The sequence below is a fragment of the Botryllus schlosseri genome, chromosome 1 (genome assembly GCF_051294905.1).
Source record: "Botryllus schlosseri isolate E-star chromosome 1, Bs_hap1, whole genome shotgun sequence".
Taxonomy (NCBI): Eukaryota; Metazoa; Chordata; class Ascidiacea; order Stolidobranchia; family Styelidae; genus Botryllus; species Botryllus schlosseri.
Window position 1 is genome coordinate 39,143,908 of NC_137236.1, and position 10,553 is coordinate 39,154,460.

The 10,553-nt window shown below is 42.3% G+C and overlaps 2 protein-coding genes across 2 annotated transcripts in view; one reads left to right on the forward strand and one right to left on the reverse strand.

Annotated features, from left to right (window-relative positions):
• LOC145436590 (cyclin-Y-like protein 1) overlaps positions 1–10,553 on the reverse strand; it is a 108,897-nt gene that overhangs the window by 12,389 nt on the left and 85,955 nt on the right. The window lies entirely within an intron of this gene.
• LOC145436782 (uncharacterized) overlaps positions 382–10,553 on the forward strand; it is a 181,165-nt gene continuing 170,993 nt past the window's right edge. The window contains exon 1 of the mRNA XM_080314015.1: positions 382–392. The gene's annotated coding sequence lies outside the window, so the exon portion shown is untranslated. The remainder of the gene's footprint in view (positions 393–10,553) is intronic.

Consider the following 10,553-nt stretch of genomic DNA (forward strand, 5'->3'; position numbering starts at 1 on the left):
GTACACTGTGACCACGAGTCTATCAATATGACTAGAACTACTCTGTGGTGAAAGGATGTCTCAGAAATGTTTCGGAGCGGTTAACAACTTGATAATACGCTATGTTTAGCATGTTGCATGTCACCGACATTATTGATAACGCTCTGAAAGCTCTTATGATGGTCTCATATGCAGGGTCAGAAAAATACGCAAAATATACTTCTCTGAATTTGGCTGGTGGAAACAGGCTGGGAGTCCCCGTTTTAGATGTCATAGTAGGCTATACAATTCAAGCCTCCTTATTATCGCAATTGAACACCTGCCATCGCTTCTCGCCACTAAAGGTAGCTATCCGTATTGGACATAGGAATCTTTGCACGTTACCGGTATAACTGAACAAAGGGTTGTATTAACTAGAGTCCGACCGTCAATATGTATGACTCGAGTCAAGTCAGATGACTCGGACCTGACGTGTGGAACGGTATCCCGCAGGCCACCCGACAGTCGTCGAGCATGTCCACATTCAATTCAAAATACAAGCAATTTCTACTGAATAAATACTAGTCCACCCCCAAGATTACCTAACCACCACCTGACCTATCGATCTCGCCTCCCGTGACATGCCACCCCATCTTTTTTGTCGCTTGCTTTTTATTATACCATCTATTTTTACTTTTCATTCAGTGTGCATGCCTCTTCTTTACATCGCCTAGGCCAAGGTGGGTGTCAGATTCCAAAGACAACTCCAAGTCGTTTCGACACCTTACGATCTTTTCATTGTATCGCATTTTTGTGGTGTATTGAACGGATAAACCGCTAATAAACCTGCTAATGAACCGAGCACTAGGTCGACCAAGACAGACGTTTCATTGTAACTTCTAAGAATACTAAAGTCACCACATTATTGATATTTCGTCTATTAGACCTGATACTTGGAAAATAGGGCCAGAAACTGTTACTACTGACGATATTATGAATGCGAGCCATCCTATATCACTCGAGTAGAGTTGAAAAAAGTTGAACCGCATTGAACTCAAAACTCAACAGTGGAGACAATGACTTTAACTCGGACTCGGACTCGAGTCATAGCACTATGACTATGACTCGGACTGAACCCTCTACTCACTGACTTGGACTCGGACTTGGCTCGGTGGTGAATTGAAAATGACTCGACTTAACTCGAGTCAAAACTATAAAAGTTGGATAGATTTCTGACTCGGAACCTTGTGACTTGGTTACAACCCTGTGAACAGCACTCATCAAACCAGCAGCAAAGTACTTAAATCTAGAATGCGTAGGTTATATCTGCGAACATTAATTATATATCAGTACGTACCTTTTAATATTACCAGCGAGTTATAGTCGAAAACCAAATCCAATTATAATTTCTTGTCAATATCTTCACCAGATGTTTGCAGGCCGAAATAAAAGGGCTGTACACTTATCAAATTGACAGACTGGTTTCGAAGGCTGTGAGCCGAAGACGTTGATTGGCGGTTATGAGTCTCTTCAATCCTTGTATGCGACAATTTTTTTCATACAAACGACCTAAGTACATACATGCATATTCTACTAGCTGCAAGCTGTATTGTTTCGAATAGAAGTATCATTTCTGGTCACACCTGATATACACGCTATACAAGTATACGATTCCTGTGAGATAATGAGATTCACAATAGAACGGGAATGACAAAACCTTTCCTAACTTCACGAGACCATAAAAAATCCACTAGACCGACATCTCCAAATTTTCACCGTGCAATGCAAAAGCGAACTTATATTTCAATTAGTACCTTTCATGTTTCTGTGCTCCATTTAAAAAAAGAGACAATTCTGTCGCTGTCGGCTGTGGTGCAGCGCCACTTCCAGATGTTTGATGTGTGACATGTTGTGAGTCGGGCGTAGCCTATATATCCAATTTGGTTATATACAAAACCGAACCGCGTTAATCGAAATGCCGATAGCGTGAAATTCAAGACGTGATACTATCTCTGAAATCAACCCAGTGGTTATAGGGTTGCATTTAAAACCAATCGCACCTGTTTAAAGCATTTGAACACACTGTATGCGTTGCTGCGGAACAAAGGGAATATTTACTTACCCCCACCCAATAGCAACCTGACTAAGAGATCTATCGACTACTCAGGACCTATATCATCTGAAATGCACTACCACATTCTATCCGTGAATTGCCTTATAATAGATTAAAAAGGAGCTGCTTAATTACGCCTTGTAGTCATATTAACGCTGTTGTCCTACCTCGCATAAACATTGCTTCATTGATCATCATTTCGTGATGCAAGTGGTGGCGAGATAGCGCAGTGGTGTAACCCGCGGCTGCAACACCAGTGGGTTACGGGATCGAGTCCGACCGAGGTCGACTTCAGAATCCCAATATCGACGGGTTGGAGCGTAAGCGTAAGCGGTGTCTCACAAAAAGCGTAGAAGTGGGTCGTGCTATAAGTCGACAGTTACGGAATGAAAATGAAGAATATCGGCCTGTTGTAAATGACCATAGCAGTCGACAAACACCATGAATACCACACAAAAAATGTTATGTACCTTCTTGCGATTTGACTTGATCGTAAACAATCGAACAAGCACAAGCATTTACCTACTTACGATAGGATAGCGGATATACAGAGCAGTCAACTTGGAGTATAATTAAAATCGAATAATAAAACTGCGTCGATCGTGATGTCTGACTCGAGTATAGGCGGATATGCTGATAGAGAAGCGTTGAAACATTTTTGGTTTAAATTGGAAACCTGAAGACAGCTCAATAAAAAATGCCAGATTCCATTTCATTCCAAATGCACTATAGCTTCAAACTACAATTGAATAGTATATTCATATTGAAATGAATATTTGCGGCTGGTACTCGTCATTCGGGTTGATTTCAATATGAATATAGGCCTAGTATTCAATTGTATATTGAAGTTTTGTATCTCCAAGACCTCTTCAAACAGCTTCAAACTGCCAAGTGTCGAACTATCATCATTTTCTATTGTCAAACCGGTAAAGTACATGTCACTAGTGGGGTATTCCTGTGATGTTATTGGAACTAGTCAATATCTAGGGAGTAGTAAAACCCTTGTTAACTTCACAAGACCATAATCAAAAAATATGTCGTAGCAACTCGCCAAACCGTCTTATTCAGATCGTCCATGTAGCTCAAACCAATTCCGGCGCCTGCCCTCATTTACCGCTGTAGGAGATGTTTAATGTATGATATGCCGATAGTCGTGCGTACCTAGACAATTTGTTTATACAAAATCATATTACTGCGATCGAAATTTCGGTAGCGTGAAATCGAAGTCCTGATACGATCTCTCAAATTAAACCCCGTAGTGCAGATTGCGTTTATGATATCGATTTCGGTTAACATTGCCTTCGATTATCACGAACTGTTTACTATTGCAACACGCGTACTATCGCGATATGGTTGTCACAACAAACTATTTAAACGAGATCAGTGGCGGATTTAGGAGAAAATCTTACCATTCAGCTTCAGATGTAACTTCAGTTTCACACAGGCCTCAGATGTACACTACGTGTGAAATTTATGCCAGCTATCTACAATTAGACAGAGTGGTCCCAATAAACAAAGCTGAGGATAAGACTTATGACACCAATTACTGGCCGATATCTGTTCTCCCGTGAATTAGGAATGTATGCATTTGAAAAGTTGCTCCTTTCCTTTTGAGTGATTTTTATTCAAGCATGTACATAAAATATCAATAATTTCATAAAGAAAATCTTTCTCCTTCATCGGGTCAGCTCGTCTCAGCCGTCGCCGAATTTGGATTTGTAGTCGAGGTCGTAGCCGCTCGGTTCATCTCATCTCGCTGGAGTCGATGTAAATTTGTAGTCGTGGTCGTAGTAGGAGCCGCCGGTATCTGGCGCTCGTTTGCGTTTGTGGATTGGGTTGGGTGTCCAGACCAATTTCATACCTCGCCAAAATGTCTATAATCTCCCCTAACCAATTCGGCTTCCGCAGCAAACAACAAACCTCACGCATATGCCCGCCTAATAGTGGCTGAGAAGTAATACCACGATATCCTGAGGACGTGAACTATCAGTTATTGACCGTGGATTAAAAAAAAAACTAACCGTAAACAAAGAGAGAGAGAGAGAGAGAGAGAGAGAGAGAGAGAGAGAGAGAGAGAAAGAGAGAGAGAGAAAGAGAGAGAGAGAGTCAGAGTCTTTATTTTCAACCAACCCAAATACATAACGACAGACGGTAGTGATGGTGGTACAGAAAATATGCATTCACTGCACAGTATTCGGTATTACAGGAATGGTCGATATGACCTAGGGTCAACTAGTCTGGTCACACCAGTGTTGGGATGACTCGAGTCATGACTTGACTCGAGTCAGACTCGAGTCAACTTTTTCGTATGACTTGACTTGACTCGAGTCACTTTGCCAAAATGACTTGACTTGACTTGACTCAGCGCTTCAAAAATGTGGATTGAATCGTGACTCGGAGCAAAATTCACGAGTCAATTTCAAGTCATCAAGTTAACTGGCTCGATCAAGTATCTGTGTCTTGTGTATGTTCGGATTGTTTGCGATACGCCGATGTCACTTGTTAGAATAACCACTCATTCACTGATTGTACGTTTCACTGATCCTCCATTGTTACATCACAAATAAATTGACCGCAAGCGAAATTATCACAGGTTACGTTGTAGTAATAGTAGATTAATCTAATTCTATTAGCAACGCATCTCTAATTCTTAGACGGCTCACCTTTACCAACTTTATTGCGTGATTTAAATCAAACGAATATAGTTTATGCGTTTATAAGCTTACGGATGTGTAGATGGATGGGTAGTGTATTGTACGATATCCATTTGTTTCAACTTCCCGAGGCTTCGAATTCGATCTTCAATTTTGGATGATAATAACAGACTGAAGCATGGAGCTATACAGATACTCACGTATTTTATTACCAGTTCTACATATGCATGAGTGACACAACACCTTTTGACATGTATTCAGCTTCAAATTTGTTATTTCATTCCTGATAAATAGCCAATTAATATGTAGCCTACTTCACGCAGCGAGCAAAATGTAATGACTTTGAATCATCACTCATGCTTCGAAAATTCAAATTGACTTGAATTGTGACTTGACTCGGGACTTGACTTGACTTGACTCGACTTGACTCGAGTCACCTCCAAAAAACGATTGACTTGACTTGACTCGAGTCACCTTCGAAAATCGATTGACTTGACTTGACTAGAGTCAAAATGTGCAATGACTCGAGATGACTCGTGACTCGAAGGTAGTGACTTGATCCCAACACTGGGTCACACTCGCGTCGATCAGGTACACTTGACTCTAAACAGTCTGACTGTAAGAAATGTTAGTTAAAAGAACGAAAATAAATAGAAAAAGTAAACGATGGTAGCAAAGGATCAATTAAGCACTGAATTGGCGAGGTAGGCCAACAGTGTTAATATAACGACAAGAGGTGATTAAATAGGTGTTTTTAAAATCTATTATAAGGCAATTCAGGGATATGTGGTGGCAATGCATTCCAGATGATAGGTCCTGAGTAGTCGATAGGTCTTTTGGCCAGGTTGCTATTGGCTGGTCGCTGGTCTGGTCAACATATTTCTAACGATAAAAATGCGACATACCCCGGGGATTTAGTGGACTCGATCACTCGAACATATCCGGGAAGAGTCACTTACAATAGCGAAAAACAAAACTATCACGGAACTGTTGTCTTTTCTACTGCCTTATGCCGCGCTCGGCCCTTCTGCTATCATTTCCTTTTATATCTTCTTTTCTTACTTTTGATTTAGTGAGCAATGAGCATGCCTCCTCTTTATACCGCATAGGCCCAGATGAGCGTTTGATCTCGAAGACCACTCGAAGTCTTTTCGACACCTTCCTATATCGTTTCATTGTATCGCAGTCTTATACTGTTTTGAATTGATGAAAATTCCGAATAAATCGAACTGCGGTGAGCTTCAAACTGTCATGACACCAGTGGATCGCTGATGTTGTTGGCCTATTTTAAAAGTTGTTTTCTCGCATTGCAGCGCCATTATAGGGACACTGTGCTTTAAATATGATGTTTTGTCACAAAATTATAGAAAAGAGTGAGCTGCGCTTCATGTATCTCTGTGGTAAGGAGATCACACGTCGTCACTACAAACCACTCGTCTTGTCTGTCATTTCATTGATTTCATGACAGTTGAATAAGTTTCTCGAAAAGTACGATATATACATCACAAACCTTAGCCTTCAAAAGACGCAACAGCACAAAATTTCATTGCAACTTTTAACATATACACATGTAGGCCTGCATTGCATAACCAAACGACCATACTGGTAAAGGATCGGTTGTACGCTATCGGTACCGTAAAGATGCCTTCTGACTGTGTGGGGAATTAACGTTTAGATCCGTTTTAGTGATGTTTATTCAAATATGTACCTAAAATATCAAAAATTTCATAAAGATCCGATCACGAATCAGTGGCGTAGCAGCCACTTGGCGGTTCTGGCTCTGCGCCGGGGGCGGCAGGCTCCAAGGGTCGGCAAAATGTGGCTGCACACTGTGTGTGTGAGAGAGAGATCGCGTTCTTTTTCGCCGGCACCATCGAACTTTAAAGTCTCTAGACTGTACCCCCGTTTTTTTCTCCTACGTGATTGCTGAGCGCCTAGCGGGATAACCGCGGATACCAGTGTTCGAGTCTTTGGTCTGACCCGGCCGGGGATCGAACCCACGAACTACCGATCAAGAAACGCGACGCATCACCATTACACTATTTCGCTCGGCACAGTGTGCACAGCCAGCTAAAAGAAGCGTAATTGGTGGACCTATAGCTGGTGTCCCGTGAGCTAAAGGTCTCAATTGAAAGCTAGTGTCGCGCTGATTCCCAAAACACGAATTATTATGTTAACATGGCGACGGAGACACTCCGAAATAGCCGTCAAGGCCGATTGCTCAGAAGGTTGCTACCTTTTCGTACAAACCAACATGAGGCCTCTAGGACGAACACAAATTAAGATATGATCATATGAGGTTGTTCAACTTCAGATTTTTAAAGGGTTAAGAGCGGAGCAGTGAAACCACGCTTGATAGTGGTGCAACAGCGTTTGATGCTTTACAATGGTTAGTTAATGCAAAGCTACTTGATTCGACGCCTTATTTATGCTCGTGTCTGAAACTTTATCTGACCATTGGTGAGGAGCTTCTCAAAGCTCAAACTGATTTCGTCTTATTTACGTTCTAGTATGAATGATGATCGGCTTCGGCTATCAGCTCTATCCATTCTGTCTATAGAAAGAGACTACGTTCAAAAACTTGAATTTGAGGATATTATTGCTGATTTTACTTTGAGGTGGATATTGATTTTTTATTTGCACAATATATTCGTTCCCTATTTCTTGTCTTTATTATTTTTGGCCTTAGTAACGTTGTGACGGTGAGGCTGAGACGCGGCATAATATTGGTATTTATTTTTATTGACAAGATTGCTTGAACGTGAATCTACTCATTCTATGTCGAAATATGCTGCGGTCTACTTAGAGGGGCGGCATTTCAAGCGAGAGCCAGGGGCGGCAGCACATGTTGTTACGCCAGTGTCACGAATGATCAATGATCAACCCGTAAGATTACCGTAATGACGATTTTGCCTCATTATTTGATTTCAGATGATGCTCATTCTCGGTACCAGGGCTTTGGAGCAGCCGTAAATTTAAACTGCTCCAGCTCCGGCTCCGGAGCTTTCTTCTATCATACATTAGCTCCGGCTCCAGCTCCGGAGCCGCATTATTTCCACTGCTCCGGCTCCAGCTCCGGCTCCGGCTCTGAAATTATCGAATGGGCCAGTCTATATCAGGGGTGGCCAAATGTGGCCCGCGAGAGGGTTTTGCGTGGCCCGCTAGGTAATTTCCTATTATATTATCGAAAATGAATTGCTCAGATTGTGAACTTGCAATGCCAACCAAAAATTACAAGTCTGGCTGCGACACTTAGGATGTTGATGACAAAAATATCAGTTCCGACGCATTGGCAGATCCCTGGTCCAGTCACATTTTCAGTAAATTGTCGTACATTACAATAAACTAAAATAGTAGTGAAATTTTTATTCACGCTTCGCGTGTTTAATTGTCACACGATTTCTTGCTTGGTAGCCTACCCCCTACCGTAAATGAAAAAAAACGCCCACCTTACCCGATTGAGTCTATTCGCAATTACGGGAGAAAGTCTTTTCGCGTTTGAGCTTGCATAAAGATCGTTGACGATGAAATGTAGGCACAAAATCATAATCGCATGTTATCGGAGACCTTCGATATCGATGTGGCCAGACGCCAAATAGTCGTGTCCTTGCAAACTGAGCCTAGCGGGCGGTATACAGTAGACCCGCAATATACTCAAGTAATAATATTATTGACCTAGTTTATATATAAACTTTGAAAATTTTACCCGCTTGGCGCGGCTAGTGGACCGCGCACTCGTTCGTCAATGCATGTGCCCCTTTAGCCGAAAAGGGTGGCCATTTCTGGTTTATATAGATTACTAATCTACCCATAGGTTAGTTATCTATATTAATCTAGAGTTTGTCAACCGACAGTATCATCCGATGTAGCAACGAAGACATAGGTGCCGCCGTTCCGGCTTGTGACGTTATAATGAATACTTATCAATGGTCGATAACATCATAGTTGCACTAGAACGCACTTTAGTCTATGCCATTGCTGTACACAGCATTAAAATTCAGGCCTGCTGTTCAATTATGATAAATCAGCAGATGCGGTTGCTGCATTTATATTAGCATATTATGAAATACGTCGGAGCCGGAGCTACTCATCAAATAGCGGGCTCCAGCTCCGGCTCCGGCTCCAGCTGAATTTTATGTAGAGCTCCGGCTCCGGCTCCACCTCCGGTGAAAATGCACGGCTCTGGGGCTCCGGCTCCGGGCTCCGGCTCCGGCTCCAAAGCCCTGCTCGGTACCATCCAACATCCATCGACTGGTAATGTCTTCGGCTGGTGTTACAGCATTCAGGGCTGTGGTCAAATCTCTGCAATGACCTTAATTCAGCATGGTTAATTTGAATCGGCCATTGGGAACTTCCAACCATACCTTCAGGAGAGGTTCATACAGTACCGGTATAGCGTACAGAACCCTACCTGGACCGGTACGGTGATTACAGGGAGCAAGTTGCAATGAGAGTCTGTACAGTGTACAGTTGCATCATATTGAGCAAAGTGACCAGACTTGTATAAACTACAGTAATTTCAAAGTCCGCGACTAGAACTAGAACAGTAGCCTAGGCCTAGTTGGTTAACCGCTAACCATCTAGTTTGGTGGTTTGTACAAGTCTATGCTGAGCGACGCATCCACCATTTACGCGTCAGCGAAAGTGTAACTCTGAAGAAATGCTGCCCATTTCTTCATAATTTGAGAATGCCCCTTTCAAGCCCATGAATTATTGTCCGAAATCAACATCTCGAGCAAAGGGGATATTATGAACCCCCGAAATTATGTCGGTTTTAATGATCATGAAATGCACAAATTAATATAGTGCACTGTTACGATTTTCTGAATCCCTGTTTAAGTCACAAAAACGAAATGCCTTCAAGATATTGATACATTGGTGTGCAGTTACCGGGGCGATAGCATACAAATCTGTCTTCACAACATTCGTTCATAACGCTACCGCGAATTGCGTTATCCACGATAGCCGGTTTCAATGAGCCCATTTACATGGTCAAGTCGTCTTGAAGCCAAGTCGTCTTGGAGTGACGTCATGAGACGGCTTGCCAAAGTGATCGCGTTTACATGGCTATGTTTATCGCAGCTCGAGTGATACTATAGATAACTAACCTACGGAGGTTAGTTATCTATAGCGATACACAGCACTTTGGGATTCAGCTCGGGAATATGATACGGCAGTTGAGATATCCAGAAATACTTCAACACAATTCTACAATGACCAAATACACCGTGTATATATTTTTTCTGATAGTGAGTTGTGCAAGTTATATTGTTGGCTGTACTCGCTTCATAAGTTGTGACGCTGAACAAGTAAGACCAGGTGCATATTATAAAAGCAGTACCATGTACTGATAGAGCTTTCATATTCACCCAGTTGAAATACGTGCCGGTTTCGTGAAATACGAACATGAAATGTTGGTATGTTGCTGTAGTCTGGATTCGTTTTCAAGTACCGGTACTGTTCAAGTCGTCTCCAAGCGACTCTGCGGAACGGATTGAGCTCAAGACGGATTGAAGCCGTCTGCCTTTTTCTCTTTTTCAAAAACGAGAGAGTCGGATTGACGAGTCAGCTTCGAAGCTGACCCAAACGGCCATGTAAATGGGCTTATTGACGCAATAAAAACCATATGCGCGACACTTGAGACGGAAACTCGGATTTGTTGCCGGCCGATTGACCGTGAACGCGGACTCTGTATTTCTCAACAATTGCCGGCGTGATTAGACAGTCCGATTTGTGGTGTTTGACAACGGGATACGCTTTCTAGTGGGAACAACATCAACAAATATAGGGTCAGGAGCGCCAATTACGTTCGCGTACTGCCAGTCAGT